Source organism: Ruditapes philippinarum, unplaced genomic scaffold (genome assembly GCF_026571515.1).
Source record: "Ruditapes philippinarum isolate M1 unplaced genomic scaffold, ASM2657151v2 ctg1592_1_1_1_1, whole genome shotgun sequence".
Taxonomy (NCBI): domain Eukaryota; kingdom Metazoa; phylum Mollusca; class Bivalvia; order Venerida; family Veneridae; genus Ruditapes; species Ruditapes philippinarum.
This window is the reverse complement of record NW_026852885.1, coordinates 336,779-351,326: the sequence shown is the minus strand read 5'-3', so window position 1 is coordinate 351,326 and position 14,548 is coordinate 336,779.

Genomic DNA, 14,548 nt, shown 5'->3' with positions numbered 1-14,548 from the left:
GATGCAAACATTATTCACAAACCTATTTGTCGCACATTTATCTAAGTTATGTGTGTATGTCTATCACTAATGTTTATGCAAAATTCGTATTTTAAACCTATACCTTACCAGCTTTTCATCACTCTCAATACTCAGATGTAAAGGGGACTTAAAACTGATATAAATTGCCATATGAACATAATGATGTAATGAAAACCGGACACAATATGTCCAGGTATAATCATATTGATATTAATAATTTAAAAGAAAAAGTTAGAATACCTATTCTATCAACACACATTTTACCCGTACTGAAACATTTAATAGTATTTTCTGAAATATTCTGTTAGATGTTATTTGAATTAATAATCATACATTTCTTTTAAATAGTTTATGTGTTAGAATATTGTAGAATTTTATCAAGAAATTGTCCTATTTGTAGACGTAGCAATTACCGATATATAAAGATTTCACCGTGGAATCATGTGTCAAAGAAAAGATTATGAAAAAAAAAACAGCTTTATTAATATTTTACAATTGTTAGGATGAAAATATAAAAATTATTGTAGACTTGTCTTTCATGATTATCTAAAGACTACAATCTAAGTTAAAATAGGATCGATCAATGTCACCAGCGATTATGAATAATATAGGTGTGTCCGAAGCAGATATTCTATACTTCTGAATTTTGTTACTGTTTTATATGAATAACTTACAAGTTGTGTCACTTGCATTGACATTGTTTTTAGGTTGGAGGGAAAAGTTAATAAAAAACATTTTTGGAGCTACACTATAATTTAGATTGAGCGATTCTGTTATCATTTGACACAATTTTCATCATTTTATGGCGAAGTTGCGCGTAACATTTAGCTCCTAGCCACCAAGGTCTATGTTTCTAGTAGAGGTTAATTCTGAGATAAAATATGAATGTGTTTGTCGAGATTTGTTCGTGGTATATCTTCTTTATATATAGATATATTTTAGCATTACTTGAATATAAAAGTAATTTTTTATTTTAACAATTTTATTATCTATTATTTGTAAATCATCCTTACAAATAGTCATCTCTTGAATGTATTACTCAACTTGCCAGCAAAAATCATAGTATAATATCACCTTAATTCAACATAGCATAAATGTTCCACTTAAAACTGTTGAAATTTAATTCTCAACAATATAACAACACTGAAGTAAACGGTACATATTTACGGCTGCCACACAGCACTTGACACCTGCTGTTGTGTTGTATAAATATCTGGAAAAGAAAAAGTGATCTCTTCGTAAGCATTAAAAGAATGAACATTGTTGACTCGGTTTGAGTCTGTTCATAAGTGATAATAGAAAAGTGCAAAAACTCTCACGCCCCTACCATCGCGTGAGTGATTTCGATTTTCAAACACTTAACAGTGCTAGAATCAATGATCCCGAAGAACCAGAAAAAAATAACAGCATTGAAGTGAAGTACAGGGCTGCAACACAGCAATTGAAACCTGCTGTTGTCTTAAAGGGAGACACAGGCAAAATTTTCATTTCTTAGTTTTGAATTTTTCATTCATAAAAGATACACCAGGCAATCAAAGGAACAAATTAAACTTTTCTCCTTATAAAGACAAAATGGTTGTTACCTAACTTGACTCACGTAGGTCAATTGAGAGCGTTTAGACTTCACAAAAGTTGTCACAGTGAACTATGGGAACGTTTAAGAATAAAATTAGACTTGTTTTAATCATATATGTTATTTAACTTCAAGGGTTTGTTCAAGTCGATTTGTTTTAAAACTACTCGGTGATTCTGTGGGCGTCTATATTTCGTTTAACATACAATGTATATAGATATATTTACTCCTCAAACCCAAAATATCAAAATATATAGATTTTTTCAGAAATTCATGCAAATACTTTAAGAAACGTCATTTTATCGTGATTTGAGTGCATATGATGATTTAAATATGTTTGTCATTATTTTGCCTGAATATCCCTTTAACTAATATCTGAAATCAAATAAAATTATTCAATAGAAATTGTTAAATCTTAAGATAATGAAATGAGCCGCGCCATGACAAAACCAACATAGTGCGTTTGCGACCAGCATCCGCGCAGTCTGATCAGGATCCACCCTGTTCGCTTACAAACCCTATTACAAGTAGAGAAACTGATAACGAACAGCATGAATCCTGACACGACTGGGCGGATGCGGCTGGTCTGGAGCCATGCTGTTGGCAAACCCATTATGTTGGTTTTGTCGTGGGGCGGCTCAAATACAAATTACATTTTAATATTTTATAGCATTTAAGCTGGAAAAGATTGCCTTTGATTTAAGATCTTAGAGCAATCTTAAAGAAATATTATTTTTTTTACTTTTCTGCACTATTATCATGTTATTTATGTTAGTCTTTTATTTATTTCAGCAAAGCGTTAAGATTATGTTTAGAAAAACGATGGCAAAATAGAACGATATCTTAAAGCTAATGTTCATGGCATTTTTGTTCTTTTCGTTTCAACGTTAACATTTTCAATGAAATTAAATTTAGAAGTTATGTTTGTGTTATCTCGTATTTGATACTTTTTGTGTACCCACTATATGGGGCATTGAGATGAACTATTGTTCGTCCGTCCGTTCTCATTTTGTGTCGCAAGTAGCTCATAAAGTATTTGACCTAGAGTCATGAAACATTATATGAATGTTGATCTGCATGTGTATTTGTGCACCTGGGTATTTTCTTGTGGATTTGCGTTTGGATGTTTACAGTATTTGTAGAGTTATGGCCCTTGATTTAGTAAACATTTGCAATTTTTAACTTGTGTCGCACGTATCTCAAAATGTATTTGACCTACAGTCATGAATCTTTACAGGAATGTTGCCCAGCATGTGTATTTGTGCACCTGGTTATTTTTGTGTGGATGTTTATAGTACTTGTAGAGTTATTGTCCTTGAACTAGTAAAATATGCAATTTTCAACTTGTGTCGCACGTAGCTCAGAAAGTGTTTGACCTAGAGTCATGAAACTTTACAGGTATGTTACTCAGCATGTGTAGTTGTGCACCTAGGTATTTTTGTATGGATGTTTATAGTACTTGTAGAGTTATTGCCCTTGACTTAGTAAAAATTAGCAATTTTTAACTTGTGTCGCACGTAGCTCAAAAAGTATTTAACATAGCGTCATGAAATTTTACATGCTCAGCATATGTAGTTGTGCACCTTGTGTTTCCCTTTTTCCCTGGATTTATTATGTTTTGTCATTGACTTAGTGAAACTTGAGACGTATATAACTCAAAACTTATTTAACCTAGATTCATGAAACATTTAAGGAATATTGATCAGCATGTGTAGTTGTACACCTGGGTATTTTTGTGTGTATTTATTTAGTATCTGTAGAGTTACGGCCTATGAATTAGTAAAAATGTGCAATGTTGAACTTGTGTCGCACATAGCTCAAAAAGTAGTTGACCTAGAGTCATGAAACCTTACAAGAATGTTGCTCAGCATGTGAAATTGTACATCTGGGTTCTGCTTGTGTAATTATTCTGTTTTGTCAGAGTTATCGCCGTTGACTGAGTAAATATTTGCAATTTTCAACTGAAGTCGCACATAGCTTAACAAGTATTTGACCTAGAGTCTTGAAACTTTACAGGAATGTTGCTCAGCATGTGAAATTGTACATCTGGGTTCTGCTTGTGTAATTATTCTGTTTTGTCAGAGTTATCGCCGTTGACTGAGTAAATATTTGCAATTTTCAACTGAAGTCGCACATAGCTTAACAAGTATTTGACCTAGAGTCTTGAAACTTTACAGGAATGTTGCTCAGCATGTGAAATTGTACATCTGGGGTTCTGCTTGTGTAATTATTCTGTTTTGTCAGAGTTATTGCCGTTGACTGAGTAAATATTTGCAATTTTCAACTGAAGTCGCACATAGCTCAAAAAGTATTTGACCTAGAGTCATGAAACTTTACAGGAGTGTTGCTTAACATGTGTAGTTGTGCACCTGGGGTTTCACTTGTAGATTTTGTCTGTTTTTATAAGAGTTATTTGCCTTGACTTAGTTTAAAATTATTATTTTTCAATTTGTGGCACATGAAGACCCAAACATATTTTACCTAAAGTCATAAGATTGAAAAAAAAACAGTGGTGAGTGGGGCCACCCGTGTCATGTGGACACATTTCCAGTTTGTATTTTTGGGGGATGGGGCTCTTATGAAAATCTTAGTTCCTTACAGTAATGAAAAAATAATTGCCTTGGCCGGGATGTGAACTTCCGACAGCGGACTTCTAAACGAAGTTAAACTGCTCTTCACCATTCAGCTAAAAATCTGTTTCCTCATGCACTTGTCAGATGCTGCTTTTAAAGTAGTTTTATGTGCACGCATTCAACTGTAACAGGCTACCATTAGACGAAAAGTAGTACATGCATGTCTGCCTTATGCTATTGCTATTAAACGGATTCCTGTTGCAATTGATATTTACCTGTTTTAATTCAGATAGCAGGTGATCTTTAAATATATATCTTCTATCCCAATAGCTTTGTTTTTGAGAATATCGAAACTAATACTGAATTAAATTTTTATCGATTATATTCTGAATGCGAAATTTACTTTTACATTTAAGTCAATCAACCATTAAAATACCTTTTTTGTCAAAATTATTTTTTACTTGATGATGCTCGTAAAGAGAATACAAGACAAGAACAAAATATTATTTTTTATCAGGCTTCCGGTGTTTTCAACCCTTTCAATAAAATACCCTGACAAATTTCTTTCATTACAGGTATTATGCAGCCATACATATTACAATATAAGCAATTACTTTACAATCCAAAGACATCATATATATAGCATTATACATTTTAAAGTAAAAACTGGGTGGCCATTCCATATCAGGATTTTTAATAATCTTTTTCTCACTCCTTATGTACTGTTTAGAGTTACTGTGAACCCATTTAGCATTCATTTGAGGGTGCTTATTTGAAAATATTATAGTAATGGTAGTTTAGTTATGTGCATTGTGTTCAATGAATCTTGTTAGAATAGACCAGTTTTCAATTGCGATGCCGTTAACTAGTCATATATTCTTTTGATGATATCTTTGTAAGTGAATTTTCTTTCACAGTAGGTGACAGGATTACGGAATGGACACTATAGAATATTATACAATACTTGACGTCTCATTTCTCTTGACCGTTCCAATTCATTATACAATTTTACTGCTCCAAGCAGACATTTCATGCCAAAATGAATTTAATTAAGTTATATATAGTATTACATTAAATTGTGACCCTTTGAACAATGGAACAATCATATCATTTTACACGATTTCTTTAAAATTGTATGAAATTCTGAAAATCTTCATGTCATTACTCTACCATACAAGAGATTGATGTGTATAATTGATGTAAATAATTATTTCCTGCTAAATTTAATTAAAGTAGAACTATATGTAGGATACTTAACTGACGAAAAGATGAACAGATTAAGATGTATCTGTCACTAAATATGAAATATGATAAACAAGATCAACAAGGAAGGGCGGTTCAATGAACGCAACCCCCGGACGATACAGCAACACAGGACCACCGGCAAGGTGCCCAACAGGACCTCATTAAAACAGGACATACTGAAGTCCGTCACGTTTGAGTCAACAAATATATTAATCATTTTTCATATTTGATATTTAATTCTGGTTCTAAATATTATTTTCAAAATATGTGTAGTCAAGTATTTTAAATAATGTCTATACATTTCGTGAAGAACTGTTTATGTTTAACTTGAAAATGGCAAAGATTCGACAAAGAAAAGGATTCATTCAGTGACAATTGGACTATAAGAGCAGTCACGTTTATGTGTGCTCATTAGCAATTCATGGGAAGGAAGAGCGTGCTTAAGAGATAGAACTATACATACTGACATATTTTCTCACAAATACATCTGTTGCTGTTGTTGTTGAAACATTGCCACATTCAACATTGCCACCATCATCAAATAGACATATTTATAATACAATAATGTGAAGAGACATACTTTTAGTATTCACTTCAATTTAAAAGGGACCAAAGGGTACTAGTACGGAGACCAATTTTATACAATTTAATACCGGTTTATATTAAAAATTTCAAGTCATTACCATATTCAGTTTGTACAGAATGTTCATGTGTTATGTAGTCAAAAATATATTTAAAAAAAAACAACATTGAAACGCACTTAACAAAATGAACCGTACTAAACATCACTTTAATTCAATTTAAAAAATAATATCTTTTGTCTCTCACGCCCTCGTGATATAATTCATTGCATCCGAACACCAAACAGTGGTGTTATTTAGCTATAAAATCACTGTTTGGGGTGTATTTTTTCGATTCTAACATGGCAATTACATTTACACTGCAGTACCTGGTACTAAAATGAAATAGGCCATTGATGTCATGATTTTGACATTGTTATGTCTATGTTTCGGAGCAGACAGGGCGAATTTCTGATGCACTTAAAATGTTAGGATCATTTCACAAAGCCAATAATTGATCTATGTCAAGTGACTCATCATTAAGCTCAGCTGAAGCTGCTTGATGAAAGTCGTTGACACTGTTGCTGTGTGACATAAGCCGCTGATTTTCTTGCGAGCCTCTTCAGATGATCTGATGTAGGAAGTCAGGCTTTGAACATTTCTATGCCAAGAAACAGACATAATTTCTGTATTTGACAATCCAACAGCATGAGGATTTGTAGTTAGAGTGGTTCTTATGCAATGATTTGTGTATTTCTGGCTGAGATTTGCTTCGGTCGAAATGCGTGGCATGAAGTTAAACATTTTGATTACACCGACTGGAACTTTTGAATACCAACCATAACTGTCACTATTCACTTTTGACAGCGGCCTTTGAAAGAAGCTTTCACTGTCCGGATTCAACTTAGACGGTATATTTCAAAACTTTTCACAGGACAGTATTCATTTTTGGTCTCATACATTCGTGGCTGTTTGTTTTGTTCCCTATCATCTAGGCCATGATAGTTTTTGTCACATTCATTAAATGTCATTTTAACATATTTATGACCATTTGAATCTGTATACACGGCAAATGAATTATCTTTCAGACGGTGCAACCCTTCCCTTCCGCGCCTTCCAAACTGACTCATAATATCATGCTGGACCTTATTTTGTAGTGTTTGTGGGTTGTCTAATGAAAGAAATCCTGAACTATTTAAAAAGAAGTTATCTGACTCTGTAATAGGCTCTTTATGTTTACTTGTCTTTTCCTTCTCTCTTCAGTGTTTTGATCATACCTGAGAGGACTTTGTTTGATGACGTGAATTCGCGATCATAAATTAATGACACTTTTCTGGGAAAGGGTGGACTGGTTTTCTTGCGGTTTATTCCAACACGAATACGCACAAGTGCAGATTTTGAGTAGTCAACCCCACTTTCGTGCGAAGAGCAGTATAGAAAGATTCTAGCAGTGAATCGATATTTTCAAGTGACCACATCTCAAACTTTGTGCTTCTGTATCCATTTTCAAGCATCCATTCTTGAAAAAAAACTACATTTTTTCAAGATCAGTACAAACATTGATGCACGGAACCAGTACTGATATACATTATCAACAACCAGCACTTCTGGTAAGAAATAACATTTTTCCAAGAATACATTATTTTTTTGTAAACTTGTGTTTGCAATCTTATTGAATGCAGGGAGTTGTAGTTCATTGTAGGGTGTAAAGTTTAAGTGTCTGCCAAGTTCCATTGGCCTTTCAAAAAACTGCTGCCATTTTAGAAAAGCAATGTTTCAATGTACATGTATTTAGCCCAATGGAAATATTTCAATGAACATATATAATACATTAAGGCTTAATGAAGCTTGATGAGAATTTTCAAAATAATATTTATTAGTATAATAACTAGCAGACCATTTGTAATGATTTAAACCTCTATTTTTAAGTATTTCTTCTTTTACAGTACTTTTAACACAAACAGAATATCATTCATCTACGCCCTACAGGTATGATTTCTTGCAATCAAACTCAACACAGTGATTTTTTAGCGATAAAATCATTGTTTGGGATATAATTTTTTTAAATCAAGTTAAATTCTGACTGACTTGTTTCTGTACTTATTTTCATGGTATAACATTTTAAATGAATACGTAGCAATCATATGCATTTGTTTACATCTAAAATAGATTGTCAACACTGATTTTATAATTACACAATTTCAGGCCATCTGTGTTCAATAGGGGAAAATATGGATAATATAAGAATAAGATTCATCATTAGTATTGATGTTTTCTTTTGCTTGGTTTGTGTAAACTAAACATAGAGTCCACTGCTTGTTAATGTGGGTTAGACCTTAGAATTTAGATAGGGTTTTTTTCTGAAGTATTTCTAAACAATATTATGAATATAATTAATATGTACCATGCAATATATTTATTGCCCATGTTGTCTGTTTCTTTGTGGTGACTTCTGTGTTTTTTTTCTTTTCTTTTGTTTATTTGCTCCAATGTAACAGTCTTAATTTTTTTTCTAACAGGTTTTGAACGCCGCCTTTCCTTGTTGATCTTGTTTATCATATTTTCGCAATAGGCACTGCAGCTACAGCCTTGACATGCACTTCTTCAGTATACAGCTCAAAACTGTTATCAAACAACAAATCTGTTAATACCTAGTTGTTTAAAAAAACATTTATTTCTTTGTATCTTGAGCTGCTTTTGTCAAAGATCTTATTTTTGAAAACTGATTTGACTTCACCAGTAAACATGGATTGAGTGACAAATTTATGGACATACCCATCAAACATAGTGTTTATCAATCTCCAATCATCTTGACTCCCATGTAACACAACGATTGCACCGATCTTGATTTCAGCCATTTTTTATTGGCTTTGACAGACAACCGGTAATGAAAAATACTACGTTATTTATTACGATTTGTTTTTCCGGAAGTCCCGTGATTTTCATTCATAAATTGTCGGAAATAGCGCTGGAGCAATTGATGGAACGGCCGTGTAAACAGTGATTTTGTAGCATAATAATGCACACTTTCGGTCCTTCCATGATCAATAGGGAAAATGCGGGTCGGGTTAGAATTGTTATTAATTTTTAGTGTAAATGCAATTCATTCTTTACGCCTTTTTGTTTCTAGGCTTTGGAGCACATAATGATTACAAAAAAGGTTTTTTCATAATATGTATTTGTGTTAACATAAAAAAAAGTTAGGTGCGGCGAGAGGCAGTTCTGAAATCACTTGTATTACATGCGTTTTTGCGTTCATTGAACGTCGCCTTTCCTTGTTGATCTTTTTTCCCATATTTTAAACTTATCTTAAAGTTACAGAAAATTGATTGAGTCTGTACATGAGGGGTAATGTCGCGATCAAAATTCGGTTTAAGTAATTTCATTGATTTTTTCTTGCAAGTACATATAGTAATACACTTATACACGGGCGGTTTAAGCCCCATTTACACAGTCCAGGTTTGGTGTCCTGGTTTGCCCCGGTTTACTCAACCGGGATCAACCGTGGTAACCGGCGTTGGGGCGTTGCAATTCCGTGAAGTAAAGGGACAAATCATGGTGAACCGGAACAAACTGATAGATCGTCAGTTGTATTTAAATGTTTAATACAACCGGGGCTCAACTGCACTCACCGATAGGAAGCTTAAAACCGTGTTCTATCGGCTTGGAACAGGGAATTGCCAGGAAACCACCGTATCTTTACCGCATCCATACCATGACAAATCGTAGTAAACCGGGATGCGTGTCAATCAATGTCAAAACGGCAAAGCCCCGGTGATGACACGATGTTGCCACGGTAAAACAGGCAGAGCTACGGTAGAGCCAGGGTACATTGAGGTCACTGGCAACAACGCTCCGGTTGGAGCCGGTAATGTCCCCGATATTGCCGACAAGTACGGTTATACAACGGTGATAGACGGTGGTGTAACGAACAGGAAATTTAAAGAACAGGAATATATAAACTTGAAGTGCTACTTTGGATCATTTTGTTTAGAGAAGGAACACGAGGGTGGACAATGTGTTAAATGAGAGTAGGAAATAATCTTCATCTGGTGCATTTTTAGCTTCAGGTACCTCAACCTCTGAAGGTGTTGTAGGCACAGTTGTTTTCTAACTTCCACCCCCTTTCCTTCGGATGGCATCTCTGCTGTCTTTTTTACCAAATGACTGATGTCAACGTGGTCAGGCTGTTTTATTCTCAAAAACTTGAACCGGAAGCATCGGCGCATTACCGGGCGTCGCCGGCACAGTACCGGCATCACCAGTAGCGTTACCGTGGCAAAATCGGCGATGGTCGGGATGGACCGTTATGAAACCGTGTCTAGTCGGGTCTCCACCGGATTCAATTGGGAATACACCGATTTAGCATCGGCGCTTATCGTATATATCCGGTGCTATATCGGGATCTGAACCGGGAATACAACTGGGCTCTGTCGGGGGTCTAAACGCAATTTGATTTCTCAGAAAAACACCACGGAACACCCCTGTTCACCGGCTTAAGACACAGTAGCGATACCGTGGCCATTACCGGGACAGTGTTAATTTGGGCTTTATCAAACGGAACCTGCAACATTTTCAATTTCCTCAACACACATCTGAACATAAAATTTAATCTGACATTTTTTCGAAAAAAAAACAACAAAACACAAGACATACATTATACATGTGTAACGACGATATTAATAATATCTGTAACCACTTTGATGCTCGTAGTTTTTGTTTTTGTTTTGCAAACTCCTAAGGCCTATGTCGTCAGCAATTTAGGCATCCTCTTCCGACTGCGAGACGATTTGCCTCCTCAGCCTACTAGCCCATCATTCTACCAACTCAGGTAGCCCGGCCGTTAGGCTGTCTCTTTTGCCAATTTTACAGACAAGTTTGCACAAAACTATTTACAGAACAATGTTAATTTTGCAGTTTCATACAAATGGTAGACAATTGTATAATTATCAATATGTACTTGTATAAGATCAGGTAAAAATCGAACGCAAAACAATATACATTTACTTATAATATGAGTATTATCGTTGTATAATTTGCAGCGCATTTCCATATATAATAAAATCACTCGCTTTCAAACAGACATAATTCGTCTTGAGTAGGCAGATTTAATTGATATAATACAACAATGAAACTCGAGTTCAACAAAGAATTACATCTTGCGACATTTAACGGTAGTGTTGCGACATTTAACGGTAGGGAAAATTCGTGCGACATTTAACGTTAACATTGCGACATTTAACGGCAAATGATTTTGCGACGTTTAGTGGCGGTTGCGACATTAAGCGGAATGGTGCGACATTTAGCGGCAAGTGCGACATTTAGCGGTGTTGCGACATATAACGGCGCCACAAACACTTAATGAGCTGGAAAGGACCAGAAAGATATAGCAACACTGAATAAGTTTAAATAAATTGTTTAAATGACGAAATAACACTAGCAATACCATAGCTTAAAAGATGGGTTTTTAAAAATAAAAATCTAAATGTACGTATATATTATAGGGTTGTTTAAGCGGATATCAAGAGTAAGAATACGACCCTATCACAAAATCATATAAAATCCGATTGAATAGCATATGCAATTTCAATGAAAGTGTTAACCATACTCGACTGGCTCAGTTATTATTGCAAATAACTAGGTATAAAACAGTTTATAAAACAAAAGAGCAAGTAACTGCTAAAATATATTTTGTCTTAGCCCTGGTGTCGCCATTTACAAATAAATTATTAAAAAGGAAGTAAATCAATAAAATAAAAAATGATGAAACTGGTGGCCCTTATCTCTAGAAAACAATGTTGATATGTTTAAAGGAAGAGTGTGTCTAAAACGCACTGTAGTGTTACTATCTTCAAGAAAAAGCGTCAACCAAAATGATAATAAATTGATAAGATGCGTGTCAAAAAAATGAAGATTCTCACACGATCGTAATGTTGCATTCACTCAAGTACAGTTTACTTCTGTTTTCATCATGTCTTAACTGTCTTCTTCTTAGAGCTTTTATAGTACATAAGACAATTTCGCAACATTACATTTTATCAAACAATAAAACAATTTATGAAACAATAAGACAAGCGTGTACAAAAAATAATCCATCTTCATGCACAGCAGTTCCTTAGAACCCACATTTTTAAAGTAAATGACCTTAAAGATGCACACATTTAGATGTAAAAACGAGAAAACAGACGTAAATTTCAAGTGGACGGTAAATACATAATGTTATAGAAGGTGTAAAGTTCCCAATTGGGCATCCTTATGGCATTTTCGTTTCGTTGTCTGAACTTTAACTGATTGCGTTTGTTTTAGCCTGCTCACACTGTGCACTATAATAGTAGAGTCATAACCTCTTCACATTACCAGCATCATTTGTTTAAAAAATAGTAATATATATAAGCATCTATGTAGAATTAGCTATATATATCAGCGAATATATATTTAAAGAAATAAGGTTTGGTGCTAAATTGGTGGACAATTTGTAAAATTTGATCTTCATTTTATTACACCTTAAAGTTAACAAGTAAAAACAATTTTCCAAAATATTTTATCTAGACATTTTTGTCGTAGAAATATTCATCACAAATATTATAGCGTGCTAGTTTAAATTATTTTTAACTGTGACAATCTTCTGTAATATACTGCCTGTCTATGCATCATATTATATCGTGTGCTAGTATTTGGTTATGTCGTGATGGCAAATTGTACAGACTACATTTACGTGTCAATAAAAGAAAATGTCAAATTTAATACTATAAAAACAATCTAGGTTCTTGATGCAGACATGTTCTGTATAGGTGTACTGTATCATCATCAGCTATATTACTTCTGTATTGTATTTTTATTCATGTTCACAATTTATTTGATTCAATCTTTCGTAAAGGCAATCATCTAGTTTAGACAACTTAAATCATTTATAATTTATAAGCTTGGTTTATATTATGTTCCGTGATGTTTATCAATAAGATAATACATATAATTACAATTTCTATGTCAAGTCAACATTGAGATGAGAATTGAAATGTTAAAATGCGACCTGATCAATTTACAACAAAGTATAAAAGCGATAACGCTAAATGATTGATACCTTAAATACTGTGGGTCATACTTCTTATTAATCACGTCGCTTGATCTTTATTCAGAAGTTTCATATTTACATATGCATTAGAAGAACAAAAAACGTAAAGACATTTTAAGTGGTGATATTAACATTGTACTTTGCAAGTATCCCCTTTTTAGATGTGGTTTTACAGTAATTAGCCATTGAACATCATTCGTTGCGTTGTTATAGTCTATATCTTCTAAACCTGTATAGGGAGAATTGATACATTGATTCCTCTAAGAAAAGGGTAATGCTGACCTTATATCGCTCACCTGAGAGTAAAGTCTCAAAATAACAGAAGACTGATGGCATTGTTAGTTATGTATGACAAACCTGTATTCTTTCGAAATGTAGGTAAACCGATATCATATATCCATCTTGAACTCTGCATATAGTAGAAACGTCATACATAAATTTCTAACTAAACACATTAGCTGGGTTGAATCCTAGATCAGTTAAAATCTGCACATAAATCTGTAGATGTAGTTGAATTTTCAGTGCCCAACTCTAAATACAAAAAGTAGGTTGCTGGGTTCAAATTAAAATCTAGGTCAAATAATCTGTGTCTGAAAACAGAGAAAACGGTATCCTTAAATAAACTGTTCAAATTTCATAACTTTAGCTATGTTAACTTAAAGTAGGTCAAACGATCAAAATTAAGTCTAGGCCAAAGTTAATTCTGCATCAGAAAAATGGCTAAAAGTTCAGAATTCGTAGCTTTAGCTCTGTCTACAAAAATAGGTCACTGGGTTTCAATCTTGATCAACAAATCAAGTTCAGTTTTGCATCTATAAATGTGCATCTAGTCCCAAATCTATAGCTGTAGCTCTGAAAACTAAACAATAGGGCACTGGGTTAAACTTTTAACTATATACACATAAACTTATAAATTAATGGTTTTAGAGAAGGATGTTTATTAAAGACCCTGTAAAACAATTTCTTTTTTATTGTTTTATATCATACATATGATGCTCAAATGAAGATTATCGAAAATTGTAAGTTCCAAATTGCATTATTTGTAACGATATTACATGAAAATAAAGGGAGGCTTTCATGAGAATAAAGGGAGCTTAATTAGCACATACATGAACTTAAAGGAATAAGAATGGATGGATTGATGTCTATCTAATATAAATATTCATCATTTAAAAAGAGGAACCATGACAGTTTTCCTATTGACATCAATCCTATAAGAGAGAAATTCGTGTTTAAAGACACTATTTTTTACTTGAGAAATAAGTTCATGGGCGCCGCCATTTTGGCGTTCTGTCATTCTCGCGAGACAGACGAGACCGAGATTGTGACGTGTTATACCCACTTCCGGTATAGGTGTACACGCTGGTACAACTAAAATATATCTTGATGAAGAACTTATTAATTTTATTGCGTACATTATATATTATTTATGAAAACATCATATGGAACTGAATTGCTTTAATTAATTAATTAAAGACGTCGCGACATTAATTATCATTTGTGC